This window comes from Argopecten irradians, chromosome 2 (assembly GCF_041381155.1).
Source record: "Argopecten irradians isolate NY chromosome 2, Ai_NY, whole genome shotgun sequence".
NCBI classification, from domain to species: Eukaryota; Metazoa; Mollusca; class Bivalvia; order Pectinida; family Pectinidae; genus Argopecten; species Argopecten irradians.
In genome coordinates, this window is record NC_091135.1 from 9,869,581 (window position 1) to 9,891,772 (window position 22,192).

Below are 22,192 nucleotides of genomic sequence, written 5' to 3' on the forward strand. Positions count from 1 at the left end.
GTTTTTTACAGGCGATACCGTAATACCTATTGATCAATAGCTCGGAAAACATTTCCAAGTATTTAATGGATTATGTGTATGAGATTTTATCCGATTGCGGGGCATATCGATACTGCTTGAAATGATATGTTTACACTTACGCGGTTAAGCTCTCGGTGAAACTATAAAAAGGTGATCAATGTTCACGGGAGTGAATTCTATCGGGACTATACATCAGATTAATCCGGAAATGAGCAAATCAGTTTACAAAATTTCACCTCCCAAGTATAACGAGGCGGAAAAACGCACTTTATTGTTTAAGACCCAACCTTTTTAATGTAAACTCAGACTAAGCTTTTACGGTTCGTTCGTTCTTTATCGCTTTATCGCCTAACACCAATACCGGGTGTCGCATTGTTTACGTGAAGTGTTCCTGAAAAGGCGTGCCACTATCACCATGCGGAATTTCGTCTTTTAATAAACTTAAGCCTTGTGCATTTGTATGACCATTATATATGTTTGTTTTTAAAGATGATCCACCGCCGACAGAGCATAAATGATGTTCATTATTGGAACAGTAATTGGTGTTTAATCGTGTATATATATGTCTAATTAACACAAAAAATGATATAAAATATTTTATTTTGCCTTTGGTGCAAGCGCAATCAGTAATTCATTCCATATAGGATATAATGGCACGGAATTTTTTCGGGATGCAATTAATTATTTTTCATATTTTGAACTTGAAGTAAAATTAGAAGCTCAAACTGTTGAATGGTGGTAATGGTGTAAAGTAAGTAACTTTTGTAACTGAAGAAAAATACTAAATCGTCTGCTCCTGTTTTTAATAGTGAAAAATTACTATTTGTCAGCGGTGGAGCATCTTTAATATGACTAGATGATAATTATGGTGTCGTTAACACAATTAAATGTCAGAGTCCAGAGTCAAATGCACTCAACCCTTTGGGTCTGTCTCTTGATCTAGAAGAAGAAGAAGAAGAAGAAGAAAAAGAAGAAATGTGATCTTAATATCCTTCCTTCAAAGCGAAAACAATTACTTGATTTTTTGGAACGTTTCTTTTTACTTCTTCCCTATTAGTAACTTTACGATAACCCCTGCCTATTGATAGCCGTCAGAAGTCGTCAGTTTGACATATTCATTATACAGCTGTCTTTCCCTAAACTTTCTCTAACCAAATTCATGTTTGCAGATGCCCCATTTCTGTATTTATAAGAGCGTGTGTTTCCAGAGAATGTTTGTTCAATGATTAAATGAACGTTGATACATCCACCTGTAAAACATCCCAAAAATAACAAACGAGTTTCTAATCTGCCCATCGATGTAACACTTATCCCGTGTATCCGTGAATTATCCAACACCCTAGGGCAGATAAAAACGCGGCCTGGTAAAGTGATCTATTGGACGAGATCTCGTGGCGTGCGTTATTACCCTAGCGTGGGGGAAAGCCTATCATCAGGAACTCTCCCCAGTGCAGCGATAGACGACGATAAACTAGCTAACAGATGTAAAACATTTGGGTAATCAATACGCCTTGTAAGTTTTGTTGTTTGATAGAGGTTTTTACTTCTGCATGTCTCAGATATCCGTCTACGTAATGAGCTTTATGTATAGCACCGGTCCTGATTCGTCTGAATACTACTGAGATAAAGTTCACAGGTCGTAATGATCGATGTGTTGCTACTTGCAACATATCAGCTGATCTGTAAAATAAGATGTATTCGCTACGTTGCATTCTGTAAGTTAATTCGCATATCATGCGCGTCGTGAAAAAAACCACCTACGCCTTTTTCTGGTGTTATTTTTACACATCATCATTTACAAGTAAACGCGAATAATATAATTTACTATAGTAATGACTTTGAGTAACATATTTCTTTATCATGTCTATTTAGATATCGCCAGATGTTGTTCTCCTAAATTAATTTCTTTCGAGCTTGTTCAGTTGATTATTAGTGAATGAGAAATACATACGTGATGCATTTTCGGTCCCCGTGACCTTGTAAACAATTGTTGTGCTGACTGAATGAAAAACACCAGCCATGATCTGACGATGGGTGATATAGCATTACAATAGAATTAACAAACTTAACAATAAAATGTAAGATATTTTTTTTATTTTACTCATGTGGTTTCAAAGATGATTAAAAGTAAATATTGTGCAACGCGCAACGTGACCCTGCATTCCACAAATACAGTGTATTGTTATCAAACTTGAATATTAGAAAAATCATTGATAAATGACATTTAACAACAAATATTGTCTCCATTGTTATTCCTTTGAGCACAGCAAACATAGATTCGGTCACGCTGCTCCATGTTACGAAACTGAGATGACATAAATAGTGCGTTGTTAAATGTTAATTAAGGCTAGCATTACTAGTGTGCTCCAGGTCATTTGTCAGAAAGTAGGAAACTTTAACTCAATGATTTCTTGTACTGCTCTGCCACAAATAGAAGAAAAAAGTGCCTTCTGGAGATATCGCGTAATTTTATCTACATTTCCTTTATGATACGGCGAAACTTTGGTATTAACTAATCTTGTTAACCCGTGGAACAAAGCGGAACTTCCTGAACTTAAACTCCTCGATTTTAAAGTATTGGCTTGTGTCTTGAGTTTTGCTGATAACATACATTGTAAGTGTGACGCCCGAGATTTGCACTAAATGCAGAGAAGTACTATTGTTTAATGATTAACAGGAAATCCGTGTGTGTCTGTCAGGGAAGTAGATTAATGATTATAATGAATACATAATGATCTAAATATCTACATGATATATTACATGGAGTAGTACAACTTTAATTTGTCTAGACGGGATGATTTACAGTCCACTTCGAAGAAAGCAATGCGTATTCTTCAAAATTTGTGAGATATTTCGAACGTGGTCTTCCCCCCTGCCTCCCGCAACAAAAACAACAAAAAGTCTTTCCGTTATTAAAATGCATAGATCTAAAATGAAAATGTTGCTATTGGTGTCAATTTAAATTCTTGCATGTAAATCCATATTGTGGATGTATTTAACAGAGTTGCGGATAGGTATAGATTCGGACGCTAAATGTTGCTTTGTGAGCTAACGTTACGTCGTTTTCTCTATAATATATCAACGTTTAACTCAAATACGTCGTTTTCTCTATAATATATCAACGTTTAATTCAAATAAACCATGGCGTAATAATCTGTAACTACTACTAGAAAGGGTAGATAACTCTGCAATATGAAAATACAGAATTCATGGTGAAATACCGGCTTGCGCAAATTCATGAATTCATGAACACACGAAGTTTACGTGGCACAATATGTTTTGGGTGTCAACTCCAGCGTTGTTTCATGTGAACGGTCCTCACACCGTTATGCTAGTGTAAGAGCCGTGGAGCTATGTGTAAGAAGTCACATCAGCTCCGACAGGTGTCAGAAGGGCCAGTAGCGTCCTCATCAAATGTTTTCTTTTTAATTAACACATATCACAGAGGAGAAAGTGGCTTGATTGGCGTAGCATGGTCTGCCGACAGCCAAGCTAATCCCGTGTGTGGAGCTGTCAATAAGGAGCCAGTAGCATACGTTTTACGACCGGGGATGTTTAAGATCGCGTTAGGGCAGCGTGCCAGCGGAATTGACAGGAACATGTTGTGATGGTCAGCAGCGGTCAAAGAAGACCAATCAATGACAATATCGTGTTATCTTTTTGTTGGTCATTCTATCTAGCAGCAAGCATGGCTATCCGGCCTTTAGGGTATTGCATGCATCATTTCAATACACTTTCAGTGAACAGGTTTGCAATATGCTGCCATGATTATTTATTCCGCAAACGTATGCAAAGACTACCCTTGAACTACAAGCCTTTGTTAGAATAGTCATAATTACTATTGTGTTAGTATGACCTATATCCTTGACCCATACCTTGTTAGTATGCTTATACATAATGTATAAATCATGTAATGATAAGAATTGGGGGGCAACACTTCTGGGTCAACAGTTTTGGTCTTGCGTCGGGTATTTTCTCAGATAGGTCGATAGCTTTTATAAAAGGGCATCTTGACAATCAGACAAGTCTGATGTGGCCTCAAACGACATGTATTTTCGATAAAGCGTTAAGCAGCACAAACACAGTTGTGGAAATAATAAAAATGAAAAACAGGTTGTATGATTTTAATGATAACGCAACAATCACAAAATGTTTCCCACGTATAAATGTGTTCTATTAAAATTTGAGGTGGGAATAGCCGAAGACAAAAAAAAAAAAAAAAAAAAAAAAAAACGTCCAGCCTTTAAGTAAAACCTTTCTTCTATGATTTGTTTCATTCATCAAAACAAACCTCGCTTTCTTATGGTGTCTGCAATTATTTGCTTAACACCCGAATAAATATGGCATAATAATAATAATAATGCGTGGTAGCCAGGATAAGACCCGTGAAACTGAAATAGTATCTCCACATGAATAGATCACATGACCCCCGCAATGCCTTGGTTCCGATCGACACTATTGGGTGTTGGATATAAACATGTTATTTACGCATTTGTTCCTACTTTCGTGTGTAAATAATTACTCGCTATATATTGTTAATGTCTAATTTACAGTCACCGGTCAGTACACTCGAATTGACCTCGACTTTCCTCATAGTTTGTCTGCTTCTCATCATAATATTTACATGCTGCTTATTCGTAGCAGTTTATCGATCTCTTTTTATCCGAGCTTTTTTTCTTTTTCACTAAAACTTATTTTCTTGATTTTCCTTGTGAATGTCTGAATGATGATCCCAAAGAAAGTTCATAAATTTAAATTTATATTCGATAGTTGCAGTAGATACGTTGAATACTCATAAAGTGTCAAGTTGCGGAATATAAGTATCGCATTATATAGAATACTACTTACTAGAATTGTCACAATAAGCATTGTTCAGACTATTATCACTGACAATGGCTATAAGAACTTGTCAGGATGTCAAATCGCCTGCCAAAAGTACAATCGTAGAAGACAATATACAGTATAGGTTTGTGAGATTGAACATTACAATCCGATATTCCGAAATAGACGAAGCGGTGGTAAGACTTTTAGTGATTCGAGTTCATTCTAGATGCAAATTTGAGTTTTTCGTGACAACTTTGTGTAGAGCAAATGACATTGACTGCACTTTAAATGAAACTACTCATTCGATTTGTATTGCGTACATTATTTCTATTGTCACAACAGATGTCATACAATGATACAGCTGAATGTACATGTATAATTATCAAGTCATGTCAGCCATAGCTGAACAAAAGTGCAACTCGTCCTCTTAAGATCGATGACACCATTTATACCTTCCAGCAAAAATGTTTAAGATAGTAGTGATTTTTTTTTTAAATTTTATAATTTTGTGGAATTAATTTTATGCAATGCAAATGTCAAATTTGACTTGAAGAAATATGTTTGATTTTGACCTTTAAAACATTTACCAAACATTTAACCAACCAACCAGATTCTCGACTGTGAAACCTTTTCAGACAAAACATTAATGATATCAGATATTGTTTACCTAAAACACAATCCACGTCAAAGTAACCCTAAATTTAATCAAAACGAAGTTGTTGTCAGTACTTTGGGGGAAAATCGGTTGTTTTGTCAACGAATAGTCGCAGAATTCTTTGTATGCTTTGTATTTACAAAGTGTGATACAAGATTGTAGCTCGATATATAATGTCACACGTGATAATGTCTATATTAGAAAGACTTTATCGTTTTTTCTCTTGGTCGAAATAAAACAGACTTTATCACAAAATGAAGCTTTGAAACGACTTGTTTGCCTTTATTATCAAAATATGAACATGTTTTGGTGTTCATAGAGTATTAAAAATATGCCTGTGCGAGATAATGAGAAGAACTATATCGCAAGGAGCCATAAACTAAGTTATCTGAGCCCTGAAAATCAACCACAACTACAAACACACCAGACACCGCCCTTTAACATTATCACTATCGATATGATACATTTTTTACAATGATCAAACGTTTTAAATGATATGTTGTTCTTTAGCAAATATAGATTGCATGACCATGTCGCATCTGTCACATTGCTTTGATATACGGTGTTATAAATGTTTAGATGTGTGGGTTCATTAAGTATTGAATCATTAACAGTCTACTTTTTACGGATCGATAAAATCGACGGAAAATACAGTTGTTACGATGATCTGATTTTGCTTAAATATTCCAATTTCAAAAGCATGTTATATATATATACATACCCTGTCTGTAATTATCCCCAGCTCAATATTCACAAATATGCAAAACAAAGCAACAAACAATTTTCCTAAAGATACAAATTATAAGCGGCTTTGAAATATAAGACTACATCATACAAACGTTTGCCTTTTAAGAGCGCTTTGAAAAGACAGAAAAAAACCTTTTCAAGTAGTCTGCTTTCAAACAGTCTTCAATTATAACGAAAACATCCTATCAGAGCCTAGTAGAAATCAGAAAAAAAATGAAGTTAAGCTGAGTCATATCCATTTAGAATAAAAGCTATGTTTTTCTCAACTAATTTAAACTACTAGCGCAATACTTTTGGGGGACTATTTTTTACTGTTGAAGGTTAAGTGAAAAAGCGCATCATTTTAAATCCTACGAACAGAAAGTTGCATTAAAATCGATCCATATTCTTTTATCCGCGGTTACTGGTAATTAATATTCTTTTGATATGCTTTTGTCTGATTAGTTTAACGTCCTTTTAACAGACAGGTTCATGTAAGGCCTCCAAGGTTTAAATGGTGTTGGAAAGTAAACATAGAAAACACCGACCAGCGGTCATTACCTAGCTACTGTCCCACATGGGAATCGAACTCGCGACCCAGATAGATAGTGTGTAGCCAAATATATCCTGAACCATATGAACAAATAATGAATGGCATCAACAATTATCCCAATATATTCTACAGGTATGTTATTTTCATAACCTTATTTTCGTAAGGAGAGAATGATTTTACAATCCTGCCTTGCATAATCGATAATCTGACGGTATATATCAAGCTGTACTGTGTAAATCATTCTTACGATTCTGAGCATCGTTATACTTTACACAGAACCCTACAGACAAAGTAATATCACTAGATGAATGGTGTACCTAGTTATTAAGACATATACACCGTGCCATCTTAATCGGTCTAGACGTCCTTGAGAGTGACGATAATACCTCGGCTATACTGCATAGTCCGTGCAATTACTACGGGATTGGTCAGCGCTATGTCCACTAATGACCCTCATTAGCGTTATTAGTGGTGGTCAGTCGACTGATATATCTATTGTTTGTGTGGTCGAACCTCGCGTGAGGTCACGGGCGAATTAATTTCCTCCAAAGTTATGTAGACATAGTGCTAAACCGGGACACGCCATGTGGTCATTGAGTATCCATTCCAATTATATAGGGGTGTAAGGTTGACCATTTCATCATCGATACATTCCTAATTCACGGTCTGACACGAAGTGGACAATATGCGCTTGTGTAATTATGTCACCATCGTTAATTATTGGCAATTTGTTCTACCTAATAACTATTTAATATATTTAGTCAATATGAATGCAACTGAGAAGATTTGGTTTTGTATCAATTTAATTTGAACATAAAAAGTTACATAATAATTATTACACTTCCATTAACAAAATGAAGTACAAAGCATAGTTACGTATCAGTGAAAGAAGCAACATTAAACATATTTACATATCAATCTAAATAATGTATTTGAGCAATGAAGTGTGTGACAAAAAGGTATGATGCAGCAGAATTTACTTTGTATTGGTAGTTTGATATCTTTACATTGAAGTTTGTTATAGCTAATACCATTCGATATCGCATGTTATCAATTCGGTAATTGGTAATTTTAGACAATACAAGAAAAGACGATACCTTTTTAAAAATTAAATTGAAACCTAACGTGAGACAAGGACTTAAAGAATGAATGAATGAATGAATGGACGCCAACATCTACATACATATTCAATAAGAAATAAAGCATGTCATTTTCTGATTTGCCTATCTGGAACCTTACTATCATTTGCATAGACAGAGATGTATCTCTATCGAGAATATCGAGATGTTCCTTCCTTAAAATAATACGGAATGCCATGAATTTCAATGTGTTATCGTTTTGCCTCACCTCAAAACAGGTAGTCAAATGTCCACATACGTTGTTCTTTTGGACAAAATAGCAAACATTATAACGTCATATATTTGACTTCGGTAACGTTCGCAATTCCTGTGTTACGTTAGTGTCAACTGTTAAGATAGAATACGTAATCCATTGATGAATCAGGATGACGCAATGTAACATGTAGAAATTGTGACAACCACCGATAGGGTTTAAATATCATATGCAAAATCATCGTTACAACGTCAGAATATATCAAAATACATTAATCGTAATCTTCAGATTTTTATTTTAAATAGCCTACGTTAATGCATATATTTTAACCAACGAATATGTATCTGTGTGATCCATGACACTATACAATGCTTATCTTTAAGTTCCTTCCCAGTTTATCAGGAATATCAAAATGTAAATCAATCTTCCTGGAAAACGCTCCTGCGAAAACAACAGCGAAAACAAAACAACGCCATAACCAACCCAGAAACACTGAAATCGGATGAACACAACATATTATCCTTACCGTTGCAAATCCTGACAAAAAAATCGACTTTATAAATGCCATGCAATCGTTAGATATCAAACGAAAGACTAACGTCGTAAACGCCCAAATGAACCGAAACTTGTTCTGGCAATGATGAACACTCAACTGAGATGTCAATTAACCTTATTGTTTAGACTTTTTAATTATTATTTTAATATTTTAGCAAATTTTAAGCATTATACTGGGTGTATATCATACAGGGCTGAGATATCTGTCAATGATTCTATACATATATCGATATACAGAGGGTGTATAAGACTTTATTATGCTAGAGTATATAAAGTATGCTCTAGAGTGAATCGTGCTGTTATGATTGGTTGTCTGACAGGAAACCTCCAGAGAACAATTATGATTTATTAATCCATGTTTTCGTGGCGGTAAGAATGACCACATGCCTGGTACGCTTAAACTGTAAATATTTACAATAAAGTTCGTTATGGAACAATACCTGACACTTCTTCTCTTAAGGTGAGACATCCCGCTCCGCTATTGTCGTTATAGGTTTATGTCTTCTTATCATTGTTTATTTTTACCAAGGTGTTTCATCAAAACTCATTGTTGTTTACCCGTGTACCATAAACATACAAATCGATTCAATAAACATTCGCTAGTTTGGTGGAAATATATTCGGAGCAAAAGGTCCTTAATGAAAACAAGACTCTAATTGCGATGGAATGTATTATGATTAAAGTACTGGTTGATTTCAACTTTATCATAGGTGATGACCAAGCATTTGATTATTCAGGTAAAATTATATTTTTAATTTGACTATGATCAATTTTCATCAAAGTGTTTGGCTTTGCGACTCCACTTCCTTTCAGTAGGCACAAACGTGATATCAATACTTATTCAGTTGGATGAAATGACAGCTCTGCAATGGATCCGTTGCTGATACAAGATGCATGTGACGCACTGACGAAGAAGCAACATGTTAACTTGACATAAAGTAATGTGTTAGAGCTACAGGTCCGTCATGAAGAACCTGGCCAGAACACTTAAATCGGAAAACCAATTAGGAATCAATTTAGACATACGCGTAATTTCATATGAATCTTCTTTGTGAACCTTTGGGTGACCTTCTATTTACATTTCCCCCTCTACAAAATATCTACTTAATAATCTAATCAGTGTTTGGCGAGATATGCCATTAATGAGTACACATGTACTCCTGATGTCGGTATTAATACTTTTCCACTTCTATGATGAGCCTGCGGGCTGTCCAGCTGTATGAGAAAACCTGCTGTCATCTTCAGTCAATGTAAGGACGTCCATTCTAAAGACACTCATTCAGATATGTCACTCGTGTGTGCATTTTATTTGCACATTTTACTATAAACCTTGAATGTTACTGCTTTGTTTAACCCTGTCGCTGAAAAGAACGTAGAATAAAACAAACATGTTTCGCTTGAGATTTACTGATTCAACGAACTGTATCTTCATTGTGCGTGTCTTATTCTATTAATAAAAAATCAGTGAATTTCGGATCAGAATAAACTAACACATTTCGCTTCACATTAACTGCAAATACTTATGATTTTGATAACATTTCCGAAAATCTAAACCATCAATATTCAACTGCTTCTCAATTGAATACTCTCTTACTGTGATCATCGAATTCTGGTAAGCATTCATTTTTTGTAACATTGTACATTTGCGCATATTAAAGAAAAGCTCAATAGTATTTCCAAACAGGTGTTTATAATCACATTTAAATAGAAATATATTTACACATTTAATGAATTTTTATCGTATTTCTTTGAAAAATATATCATATTCCCAAATGGTCACATATAAGTATATTTGCGCACACTCATTTCAAAGCTAAATATTTCCAAACAGGTGTATAATCCCATATGAATAGAAATATATTTACATAATTATTGATTCCTTATTAGATTTCATAAAAAAAAATATTTTATTTCCAAATCTGGTCACAATATATCCATATAATGTATCTATACGTTAAGCTTGTTTGAAAAAAAAATCGATGAACCATATGCTGCATGTTTGTTACATGTGTGTTCAGACGGAGAATAAACATTATAAATAATGGATGGGGGATTTAGGTGAATTAATACTAGCCATGTAACTCACCTGCTGGTGGTAATGTAGATATAAGTTCGAGTGATTTTGGTCAAGGTCAGGTCATATAGGACAATCGTTCAATCACAATGCTTTAATTTGCTTACGGTCATTTAACCGTTCTTTTAGTTTCAAGTTCTATGCCACCTGGTGAATATATTCCAGCATAAATATTTCGTGGCCACATGAGTGTACATGTACGATGAAAAGCTTCGATTTCATCTGTTAAGTGACCAGGTTAGCATATGTGTGCAAATGCAACAATGCCATAAGTCAAAACATACAGATTATATTATATATTACGCCTGATATCCAGTGATTTCACCCATGTAATATTTTTGCATATGTCTCATGTGTAATATAAGTTAGAGCACTTTTCGTTGGTTGAAAGTCCAACGTCATGGCTTGACGTCACATCAAAATCAAATGACGTCAGGATTCGAGAAACATGAGAAAATAATTACCATAGTTTTACAACAAATTTTAAGTTGAGATTCTTCGTCTCGATTTTAAATTTTTGATATCAAGGGTCATATTTGAAACACTATATAAATGTATGTAATAAGGTTCAAATTTGAAACAATATACAAATGTATGTATATATATATATGTCGCACTAACTACATGTAGGAGATGTAACCAATAACTAAGCATTTAAAATAAGCTGTACTTTCTAACTTGTTATGATTTTAATGCTGAAAGGACTTTACGTACAATGCTGACTACATGTCGCATGTTTAGTTGATGATTAATTACTAACAGGAGGTATCGGGATAATATAGTATCATATTTAATTTACTTTTGATAATTGCCTAAACGAAATGACAAAGGGACGACTGTTTATCAAACGCCTCTTCGCTGACGTTTATATTCTGAACGAAGATAATGGCTGGCAAAATTATAGGTGCATGATTCATGCTATCGATAAAGATTCATTCAGCTGAAATGACAGATGATGTTATATCTATGGTGTCTATTTCCGTCGATCAACAAATATTGAATGATATGGTACTAGACCGTTAATGTATTGACTTTTATTTGTCTTTTATTTACAAAATACAAATGATCAAACGAAACCATGGCACCACATGCATTATGCATCCATCGTTGATAAACAAAATCATATAATGATGCCTTTCACAAAATATATTAGGTATCCATTATATCGTCTGCAATCATACAAAGCAAAACTAATTTGCATGTATTATATATGATTTCATCAACCAGCTTGCTTTATCGGCATGGGTTCACGTAACTAATAGATCTAAGTTGTTATGGGCCGAGATGGGCCAAATGACAGTTGAGATCTGTCTGTTTTGCTGAACAAAAAAAAACTTGTAATAATATTTCTTTTGAAATCTTTTCAATCTATTTGATTGATTTTATTAGCGTATATGCATGCTAATGAAATGAAAAATACATTTAGAGACGAATTTGTCTGTGCTATGATATATCAATATCTAAAATAAAAAATAAAGGTGGTTTCAATAGTCTGCTAATGTCCCGACGTTTAAAGCACGTACCTGGCTGCAAAAACAAGTAAAATAATCCAAAATGATACTGGATTACACCAATTTTAATGCAACAAGGATATATTTAATGAATCAAAATTAAGGCCAATTAGCAATGGGGTTTTATCAGAAAAAATATCACGAGAAGCCATAGGTTGTCGATCTGGCGCCGTGAGCTACCACGCTGTAGATGAACAGGTAGCATAAGTAAAGGTCGCTGGAGAATGCTAGTCACTCCGACCCGACTTCAGCGGCGTGGGATGTCCGAAGCGCACCGGTGCACGAGTAAACAAAAAGCTTGGCAGCAAACAATTCACATGTGTGCTATATAGCACGCGCGATCAATTTAAGTTTTCACGTCAATGTGTGCTAGCTAATGACTACACGCTACTATCATCAACATGTACCATTGTATACGTCAGTGTAACATGTGACTAGGTTTGCCACCTTCCCCCACACACGTGGTCGCTAGCTTTGTGATGATATAAAGGGTGACTATGGTTTATAAGTAGGATGGACTCGTAGCAAGCCTCTTCAGTAGTGATAATGCATTCCGCTTAATTGTTATATATTGTGATACGTGGTGATAATTGGGATAAATCAAACGAAGGATCGTTGTTGATGTTTTGATCGGGCCTTGAATGTAAGTATTGTTGTGTCTGCCCTTATATACGTATGTTGTTGTGGTTAAATAACGATTTACCGAAATGTAATGTTACTTAAGTTATCTTTACGTAAGATTATCACTTTCATTTTAAGCATGTATTTTATTATTTGTAATCATTTGTATGCATATCTCCAGACAGGATAGAATGCATGGCGGGTGTCTGAAACAATAATGGTGACATATATGGTATAACGTCTAGATAACAACATCAACAATGACAATAACAACAACAACAACAATGATGTTTATTAAGCGACATAAATCACATTAACAATATATATGTATGGTTATAACAAACAAAAAAGTTGTTTAAGATAGTATACCTTTTATATATGTATAGAACGCGTATTACGTCTATCTCTCTCCATATAATAAATATATCAAATAATATCACTTTGAAATAATTTGACTTTAACAGCCACTGTAAATAATTTGTGTAGAAACTTCAAAAGTTCCATACTCTCCCATGACTGTCGTCATGTAGGAGCTGGTTTTGAAAGTCATTGTGCATCACCATACAGCAGATGATGGTAGATTGTTAAAGCATGGCGTCCAAGTTAACCTGACGTTAAGGATATTTACGCTTTGTAGTTCCGGTGCTATGGCATTGGTTTTATGGTTTACCAAACATCTTGACGGTTGGATCTCGACGTTTAAAGCATCATTGTTATCTCCTATTGTGATAAAGTCTGAAAAACTTCGCATAGCGATGTTTTCGTGAAAAATATGAAAGTTACAGTTTGGCTCGTGATTGTTAATGCACTTTATTTCGAATTTTATTGGCATGAATTTGTACAATATTTAAAGTGATTAGACTCTGGTGGTATTGTTTTATGCAGTTTCTATACGACAAATACTATTTTGCATTACGAAATAATAAGAGTATATCATATAAGTATTTTGTAGTATAATTTTGTCCGATTGTGATTAAGTAATAAAACAAACAAGAACAACTTTAACATTAAAACGTATTTTACTATCATACCAGCGAGTGATAACACAGGTAGACTATTGACAATATCGACAATAAGAATTATACCGTATGTAACATTTATACTGATGATTGATCTATTGATTGGTGCTTGGTCAATATGTTTGATGCACTGTCTAAAAATATAGGCATTGACTCCACACATCAATTATCTTACAATTGTGCGATTCAAAACAATTCGTTGCATTCCCATTTTGTAAATAATAGTGGGTTATAACCCTGGGTCATGGACGATGAAATAAAACAACCAAATAGCTAGTAATTTAATATCGGATTAATCAACCTAAATATTATAATCGTATATATGAAGATTTTACATAGAACAAAGATAGCATATCCTTGCAAAGATAACAGTTTTTGCCTCATTTTATTATGTAAAAGCTATCACGATTCGTAAAAAACAAAAGCTCAATTATTCCTCATACTTCGTAGAATGCATATGGCTTTAGTACTTTCGAGATAATTTTCATGAAATTCAACATATGCATATCGAATGCTAATGATATTTAACAATTATGTTAAATGTTTATTTTTCTAGTTTAATTTCCTGTTGATTATCTTCTAGCTTTTTCTTTCATAAAGTCAACAAAAAAAACAAAAACAAACAAAAAAACCGATATTCATTAGAAACCTGTCTTTATTCGAATATGTGACAAACTTAAAACACATATTGATCTGATTGTAATTATGTTATCAATTTATTGAACAGTTCACAGATATGTAACAACGTTTAAAACATATTTAAATAAAGCAATCTTTCTTATCGTTTATATAGATTCAAGAAAAACATTAAATAATCACCCAATGTCGCTATCCCTTTGAGCATGACGCAGTGCGAAATCTATTAAATTTGGAAATGGAAACAAATCAATATATCTTCATTAATTTGTTACACTGCTAATCACTTTTCAGTAGACCTACATGTAGTTATTTGAGACATTCATTTCGTAACACATGTTGTTACCACATTAATAATCGTGTTCATGTCATAACGAGGCTAATGAAACATGAACTTTACATCATCCCCGCACCGAGCTGTCTCCGAATTTCTAACTTTCATCTTCAAGTGTCAACGACTCCGTCACATTTACTTCTAGACCTGGACAAGGCGGCAGACTCTGAGCATATATAGATTTAATTTTGACCATCCCTCGTGCACTGCCTCCGGTTACAGGTTTGAGGTGATAATACGCTCACTTAGAGGAATCGTCTCCAGCTGTCATCTGTAAATTAGAGTGACCGAAATTGCGTGGTTCACACCATAGGTGGACACTAATCGAACTTTGCCATCCCCCAACACCTGGATATTCCCATGATTATACACGCAAAGAAAACCCTTCACACAGTCAGTAATCATACTGTTGAAATAATGACTTTATTCCTAAGGTTATGCTTAAAGTTTGTCCGTTGGAAGGACACGGGTTATAGCACTTTCTTGAAGTTTCAGCGAAATACTATGCCCTTTTTTTTGCCACTACTACTTAAACGTCTCTAAACATCGTCTTTAATTTTCTAACGGGAACTTTTCAGTCACAAAAACGCTAGCTAGGGTTTGTAAGGATTTCTCTATTTATTGTAAACGATTGCATTTGTATGATATGTGACAAGTACGTATAGTTAATGAACCAGAGTATTAAAGTTTGAAATCTTCAAAACTGAATTCTACATAATGATCTAGTTTGTCCAGTACGAAGACCGTTAATATTGAAATCTAAATGAAACAGTGACGGTAATGATTTACTTTCATACCGATTTAGATAGTTTTACATTACATTGTTGTAAGTTGCATGTATCTTTTCAATAACCGTTAATTAAAAACAATATAGTATTCATCCATATCTAATGTTACTATCATCCTGACATGGACAATGCCAAAGCGAAAAGAAGTTGACCAATCAATCTCATCTTGATGACTTCGTTTTCTAAGGCCATAAATTATGTCTGTTAAGGGTTACCCGACTGACCCTTATTTTTACCCTCGACTATGATTTCTTTTTCCACTTTTCTACGAAAAAAATTAAAAGTCGAGATTTCGATCTTAGACTCCGGTTCCGCCAATTACTTTAAAGTGTAAGACAATAGAAAAATAATCCCTACCTTCGGACTAGTTTTGCCAATGTAACCCTTACCAGATAATATATATATTTTGACCTTTTACTATTTATAACACAAAACAAAAGTCAAAAACACCTTTTTGTTAAACATTGATCAAAAGTTTAACTTAAGTCCGTTTTACTTACGTTTATATCGAGAACTAAAGGCTATGATTGAAAGAATTTTACATAGGAAAGCAAGAAGAACATTAGAGAAGAAAAAAGGCGATGGTGACTTTTATGCCCGTTCGGGTATTGTGCTGTTTAGAGTTTAGAGCAACAACAGCTGTGCACTAGGGTGTGGTAGGTGTGGATATCCGCGTTGAATTCAGTGTGATATTGGGTTTAGACTATCATCTCACTATATCTTATTACCAAACACATCCAGGGAACCAACATCAATATTTACATGCGAACTACATTAAAAAAGTCGGTAAATTATTATTTACATCGCTTAGTTGTAGGGCTCCCCCCCCCCAACCTTACCTCACTTTTCCGGTCCTTTAATTTACTGTTGTGAAGATTAATTTATAATTATTCCACAAATACTTCTAACATTTGTATCCAAAGCATTTGCGGCAACCCCGTGTCATAACAATGTTTCAGATAAATGTATTCAAATCTGCTGATGATCATCTATGTTTAGTATAGACGAAAATATTAAAAGCTTTACGTAGGACAACAAGTGTTTACGGATGGATATTCTATATTTCACGTTATGATATGAGTTTTGAAACGTTCAGTCATATATCTTGTGGTGCTTTAGACAATTTTAAAATCTCAGCTGACCTTTCGGACCAAATTTTGCTGAAATTTAAACGTAAGAGGAAAGAAGATAAATACCGCTTACTCCTCTGAAACACGTGGTTCTGCATGTTCTAATCACATAAATCTCGCATGATACCAAGTTTAGATTACAGGAGGTGCTATCCACAAATACGTTGTGTAACATTAGCGCAACAACATAATCCCAGCGACAACTAATTGGTATGTAGTGATCGACATACGAACAAGTCTTGCAAATTGGTCAATGTCTATTCCTTTTATCTTATCCTCGCGATGTTATTTTCGTACGCGGATGAGAGTCAACATCCATTATGTTTTGCTTTGCGTCATATAAAGGATGTAGTCCATTGCGTGACAAATTATGAGGCTCTCACATGGATCCATTTTATATGGCTTTTTAATCTTCAGACCTTATTCATATATGAACTCAAGGACACATTGTATGATAACGGTTATTCTTATATTGTTGTCTGGGGTTGGGATGGCTGAGTGGTTAAGGTGTCAGGCATTCTGCTAGTGGCCATTTACCACTGGCGTAATGGACGAATGGTTAAAAGGACAATTAAGTCCGAGAGTGCTTTATAAGTTGCTTTTATATAGGTTATTGACCTGTGTTTACATCGTATGTATATGGAGTTGGATTAGTTGGAATCACTATGACTTGTCTGCAAATGCCTACTTTGGTCAGCGTGGTCAATGCGAACAAAAACTCGCTCGCCGCCATTATAAATTGGTGATATGTAGCTGCTTCTCGTAGGTCGAACCCTAACCCGCGCCAGTTGTGTAAAACTCCTTATGTCTAGAACTGCTTAAATCTTTCTTACAGTAGTGTATTTTAGATGAATGGTCTTGTCTGAAAACTAACTTTCTGTAATAAAAGAGGCTCCCGTGTGGTTATCTCCGACTCGAGGCTAGTCATATCGTACATATTGTAACAGTTTGATCGCATAATTGTACGATTAAGAAATGCGATGGTTTCAATTTAAATTTAAAATATAATTTGGATTTTTCAATATTTTATTGTTTTATTTTTCATAAGAGATGTAAAAATCTGGTATTATATAACATTCTGACTTCGTGATTCAGGGACATTGAATTCATTGATTGAATTCATTGAATTCATAGGTTTGATTCATTTAATTCATTGATCGACTTCATTGAATTGTCCCTTTTAAGTTATCTGTCATTTCACATTGACACATGAACCTTCTGATCATAAATTCGACAGAGCACTTCTTTTCCCTTACAAATCAATCGTTGTCTTGTAGGTTGGCTTTCGGTCTTTGGCCAAGTCTGAATGTCTTCATACGGGTACCATATCAACGATTTGTTCGAATGATTTTCTTCGATTCCTCATCAAACAGATCCGTAAACGGATATTTGATATAATGATACATGTGTTTTAGCATTCACACTCATTGTATTAGTCAATCACGCCACGAATGTATATTTCAATTATTGTACGAAAGATGAGTTTGATAGGTATTCAGTTTTTAAGAAAACATAATTTATAATATCAAGACTCATGAGCATATAGCGTTATCGTGTTGATGCTTCCCAGACGTATCATAGTGCGTTGGGGGTCCTTCAATAAGCATTTAAGAAATGTATCTCTGCGGTTTGTGTAATGATAACCTACTAATATTCTACACTTCACAAAGACTTCTGGAGTATAACGATTTATCATTGAGTTATGGCCAGATTCTAACAGTTACGTTCTTTTGTGTCTATACACTTCGATGCCAACTGTATACTTATACTTCCGTCAGTGCTGTAATATTTCTTTTAGATGTTTTCTATAAATCAGCATGCATTCAGATGATAATGGCACATTTATCATTCTATCATAGTTGCTGTGAAGTAAACTTAGGTTTATAAACACCCCCTTCCCCGTCTTGGTTTAAATATCTAGCAAATTATTCAATTCATTAACCTACTTCCCTACTTTTATTTGGTCATCATTTAAATGTTATGGAATGTGAGGCTATATATACAGTATGCTGTGTTTAAGGATGAAATCGTAAAGTATACGCATATGTCTCTGCATCCTAACATACGGTTAAGATCATCTAAAATGAATTTTGATGTTGGCAAATATTAACCAAAATAACGAAGAGTGATCACAAACGTTTTCGCTTATTGTGCATTTGAATACAGCTCTATTTTGACCAAGTTAGTGCTAGCCTCTCCTATTTGCTTGGTGTATACATTTTCTACTTATTTGGTGTCTTATCGGTAAACTTTCAAGTCAAAATTCGATACTTTACGCTGTGAATACTAGAACATTATGATATCACCTTTTTCCCTTGATTGTGATTTCAATTTTTTTTTACTTTCACTTTCCTATTGTTTTACATTGAACACAGTACTATTGTGTACTAATAATCAACTTAGACTTTGTAAAACTTGAAGCTTTAGGATTAAATATGTTTTTTTGTTCAAATATGAAAGTAAGGTTTCCTATGTCGTTGTTCTGTGTATAATAACACAAACAGACAAGCTGTTGTTAAAATAAAGAAACTATGATACAAAACTTATTCTGTACACAGTGTCCTGATTGAAGGAACACATTTGAAGTCAGCATGAACGAAGGCAAACACGTGCGTTGTAGGTCTGGTACCAGCAGGTTGCCTATCTGTCCTCATTTCTTCAGCTTGCTTCACTCTAACCTCAGTTCTTTCTAGGTTAATTTATGCTACTAGAGCAAACCAGTGTAAATATTTAAAATTGTGTATGTCTCATTGTTTTGTATATTGAAGTTTTAGCATTAAGATGGACACCAAAAAGGAAACGTAGTAACGATAAGCGACAGTTATTCGTATAGCATTCATACCGTTCACTTCCCTGTATGAACGCGGCTTTATTTGAGTTGTGGTCGCTCGAGTTCGCTTTTAAAGACCACATTTAAAAAACATTTTGTAATACGATTTTCCACACGACACCAACCTTTACTTCGAACTTTTATGAGACAATATTTTTATGCTTTAGCCTAATCCATGGTATTAACATCATGGTATTTTATGGCAGGCACGAAAATTAACTGATTAAAAAAATAAACTATAATGATAAAGCTACTGAAAACAATCTCGTGTAAGAGTGCACGTGATATTAGTGGGAACTGTGGGATTGAGAAAATGGAAATGTCGAGTATGATTACATCTTACGGACGGTTTAAACATACGAAGCGCACTCTTGTGTGGCCGGTTGGTATGTTGTTACGAGCTTAAGTCTATGTTGTATTAGTGGGATCATACAAAACATATTAAAAAGTCGTAATTCACTGGTAATTACTTCAATATATTCGAGGGTCGAGCGGAATCGGAACATAGGTTTCCTTGACATTGCGGGTTGCGGGAGAATAAGAACATCCAAACGCCGCAAGTTTCTATCGCTGTGACGTTATACCTTGATTGTAATATCAACTCATTAAGATTGTTGCATGTGCTACAAATGCGCTATCGATGTTCCTTTTCTATTTCTTCTTTATTATTTGTTTTTCTTTTTTGAGATTATAATCGAAGATACATACTATATACAATGTACCAATTAACGAACTTAGTAATCAATAATACAGTTAATTAAAGGCTCTTGTTAGCAATATACGAATAAAGTTAATTATAACAATTACTGTACCGGCGATAGACTTTAATCACCCTTTGCTGTATTTCTGGTACTTGGATTATAAATCGGCGCCGCCCGTCTTGCATGTGACCACGTGAATAATGACAATATATGTAGGTTTTAATGAAAGACACTTATTCCTCAAGAGGAATTACGAAAATTACAAACACTGGTTAGCTGTTGATAATGTGACTACGTTATTTGATTAAAAACAAGTACATGTAATTTTACACAAAAGATAAATGAACGAAGCTGGTAACGTAAGGTTACCTTAATTAACACCGTATACCTGGAGGGTAAGAATCCACTCTTCTTCCTGGCACGGCATATTTTCTCCCCAAGATGTTGAGTCATGCCAGCACAGTCCTGCAGGAGATTTGGGCGCATTCGTTTCGTCAGGGATATGTAGTACATACAAACGAATCTTGGTATAACATCTTGTCATTTCAAAGAACGCCAGCGACAGTTTCAGTTGTGTTTGTGTTTTAAGTGATCATGAGTTTGCTTCGAAAACTCAATTATACAGACTTGTTATAATGACGTTTTATTAAATATACAAACTGTAGAATAACAATGACAAGATTTGTGTTTGTGGCTCCGCATATACGAATGCACCCGTCTAATCACGGAAGTTTCTTTAGCATATCATACATGTATACCTCGTTTCTGCGTCGCTGTACTTTTTACCCTTACACACTAAATATAGATTAGGTTTTATTATGAAAAGTATTTATCATGCTAGATGAAATCCTCCAAGTCATTCCATAACTACTGATCACTGTCACACAACTCCGGAGTAACGTCCGTTAAGTAACGCGGATGATGGTGACATAACAAAAACTATTTTTAGATTTTTATTAGTGCGTATTATCAACTAAAGTACAGTACGGAGACCATGAATATCGATAGGCGCCCTTCGATGTTTTTGCCGACAACCACTGTACCAGTTCTGAGACAACCCTAGCCTTTTTACATGTAATGTACATCTGATTCTGAGAGTAATTACTATATCTTGACAATAATGAGTCGTGAAACCTGTGGTTTTTAATTTGGCGTGATTTGATTTCGCTTTTGTATTGGATCTGTGCAAAACATATATTGAGATTCCTCTTTTTATTTCTAAGTCTTTAACCTTAGATATTTCAACATACTCAATATATACATGTATACTGTAGAAACTTAGCACTTTAATAATAAAAGTAGTTTCATTTTCCCTTTACATGTTTGATACAATAAACAAAACCACCGCAATAAATAGGTATATAAAGAAAACAATTTTTCTTCATTATTTTTTTTTTGCGCTTTATGAGTAATATTGAGACAAGCCTTGGCTTTTTATATACATGTATGTTGCATTTTCATTCATTTCATAATATCTGTATTATTAAAGATGCCACTGATCGATAGTAAAAATCATAATTATCTTCTCATGTGTAAATGCATATTTAATAAATCGAAACGTAACCCCAATTATGATTATATCAAGCTCGGCCGGTTTTTTTTTTCTTTAATGAACGCTTTGACTTCCGAACAGGTGTATTATTACAATTTTTAATGAGTGGTCATGTGGCATTCGTTAAGTATTATGTACTAGTCGTATATTGTTACGTTTTGTCACAAGAGAACACGATATCTGAGATAATCTCATAAGATATATACATTTCCGATACTTGTTTCTTTCATAATAGATCGCGTCGGTTTACCATACAGAGCCAATCGAAAATTTCATAAAGGACGTCATGCCTCGCCTCTGTTCGCCGTTCAATACCAGGTGTAGTTTGTC

The 22,192-nt window shown here is 34.5% G+C and overlaps 1 protein-coding gene across 3 annotated transcripts in view; it reads left to right on the top strand.

The window, feature by feature from the left end:
• LOC138314390 (5-hydroxytryptamine receptor-like) overlaps positions 1-22,192 on the top strand; it is a 117,521-nt gene that overhangs the window by 87,463 nt on the left and 7,866 nt on the right. Inside the window, exon 1 of one of the 3 annotated variants that reach the window (XM_069254693.1) lies at positions 12,632-12,894. The exons of 1 other annotated variant lie outside the window; for it this stretch is intronic. The gene's annotated coding sequence lies outside the window, so the exon portion shown is untranslated. Of the gene's footprint in view, positions 1-12,631; positions 12,895-22,074; positions 22,181-22,192 lie in introns of those variants that run through there. One more of the 3 variants, XM_069254695.1, reaches the window with a different exon arrangement.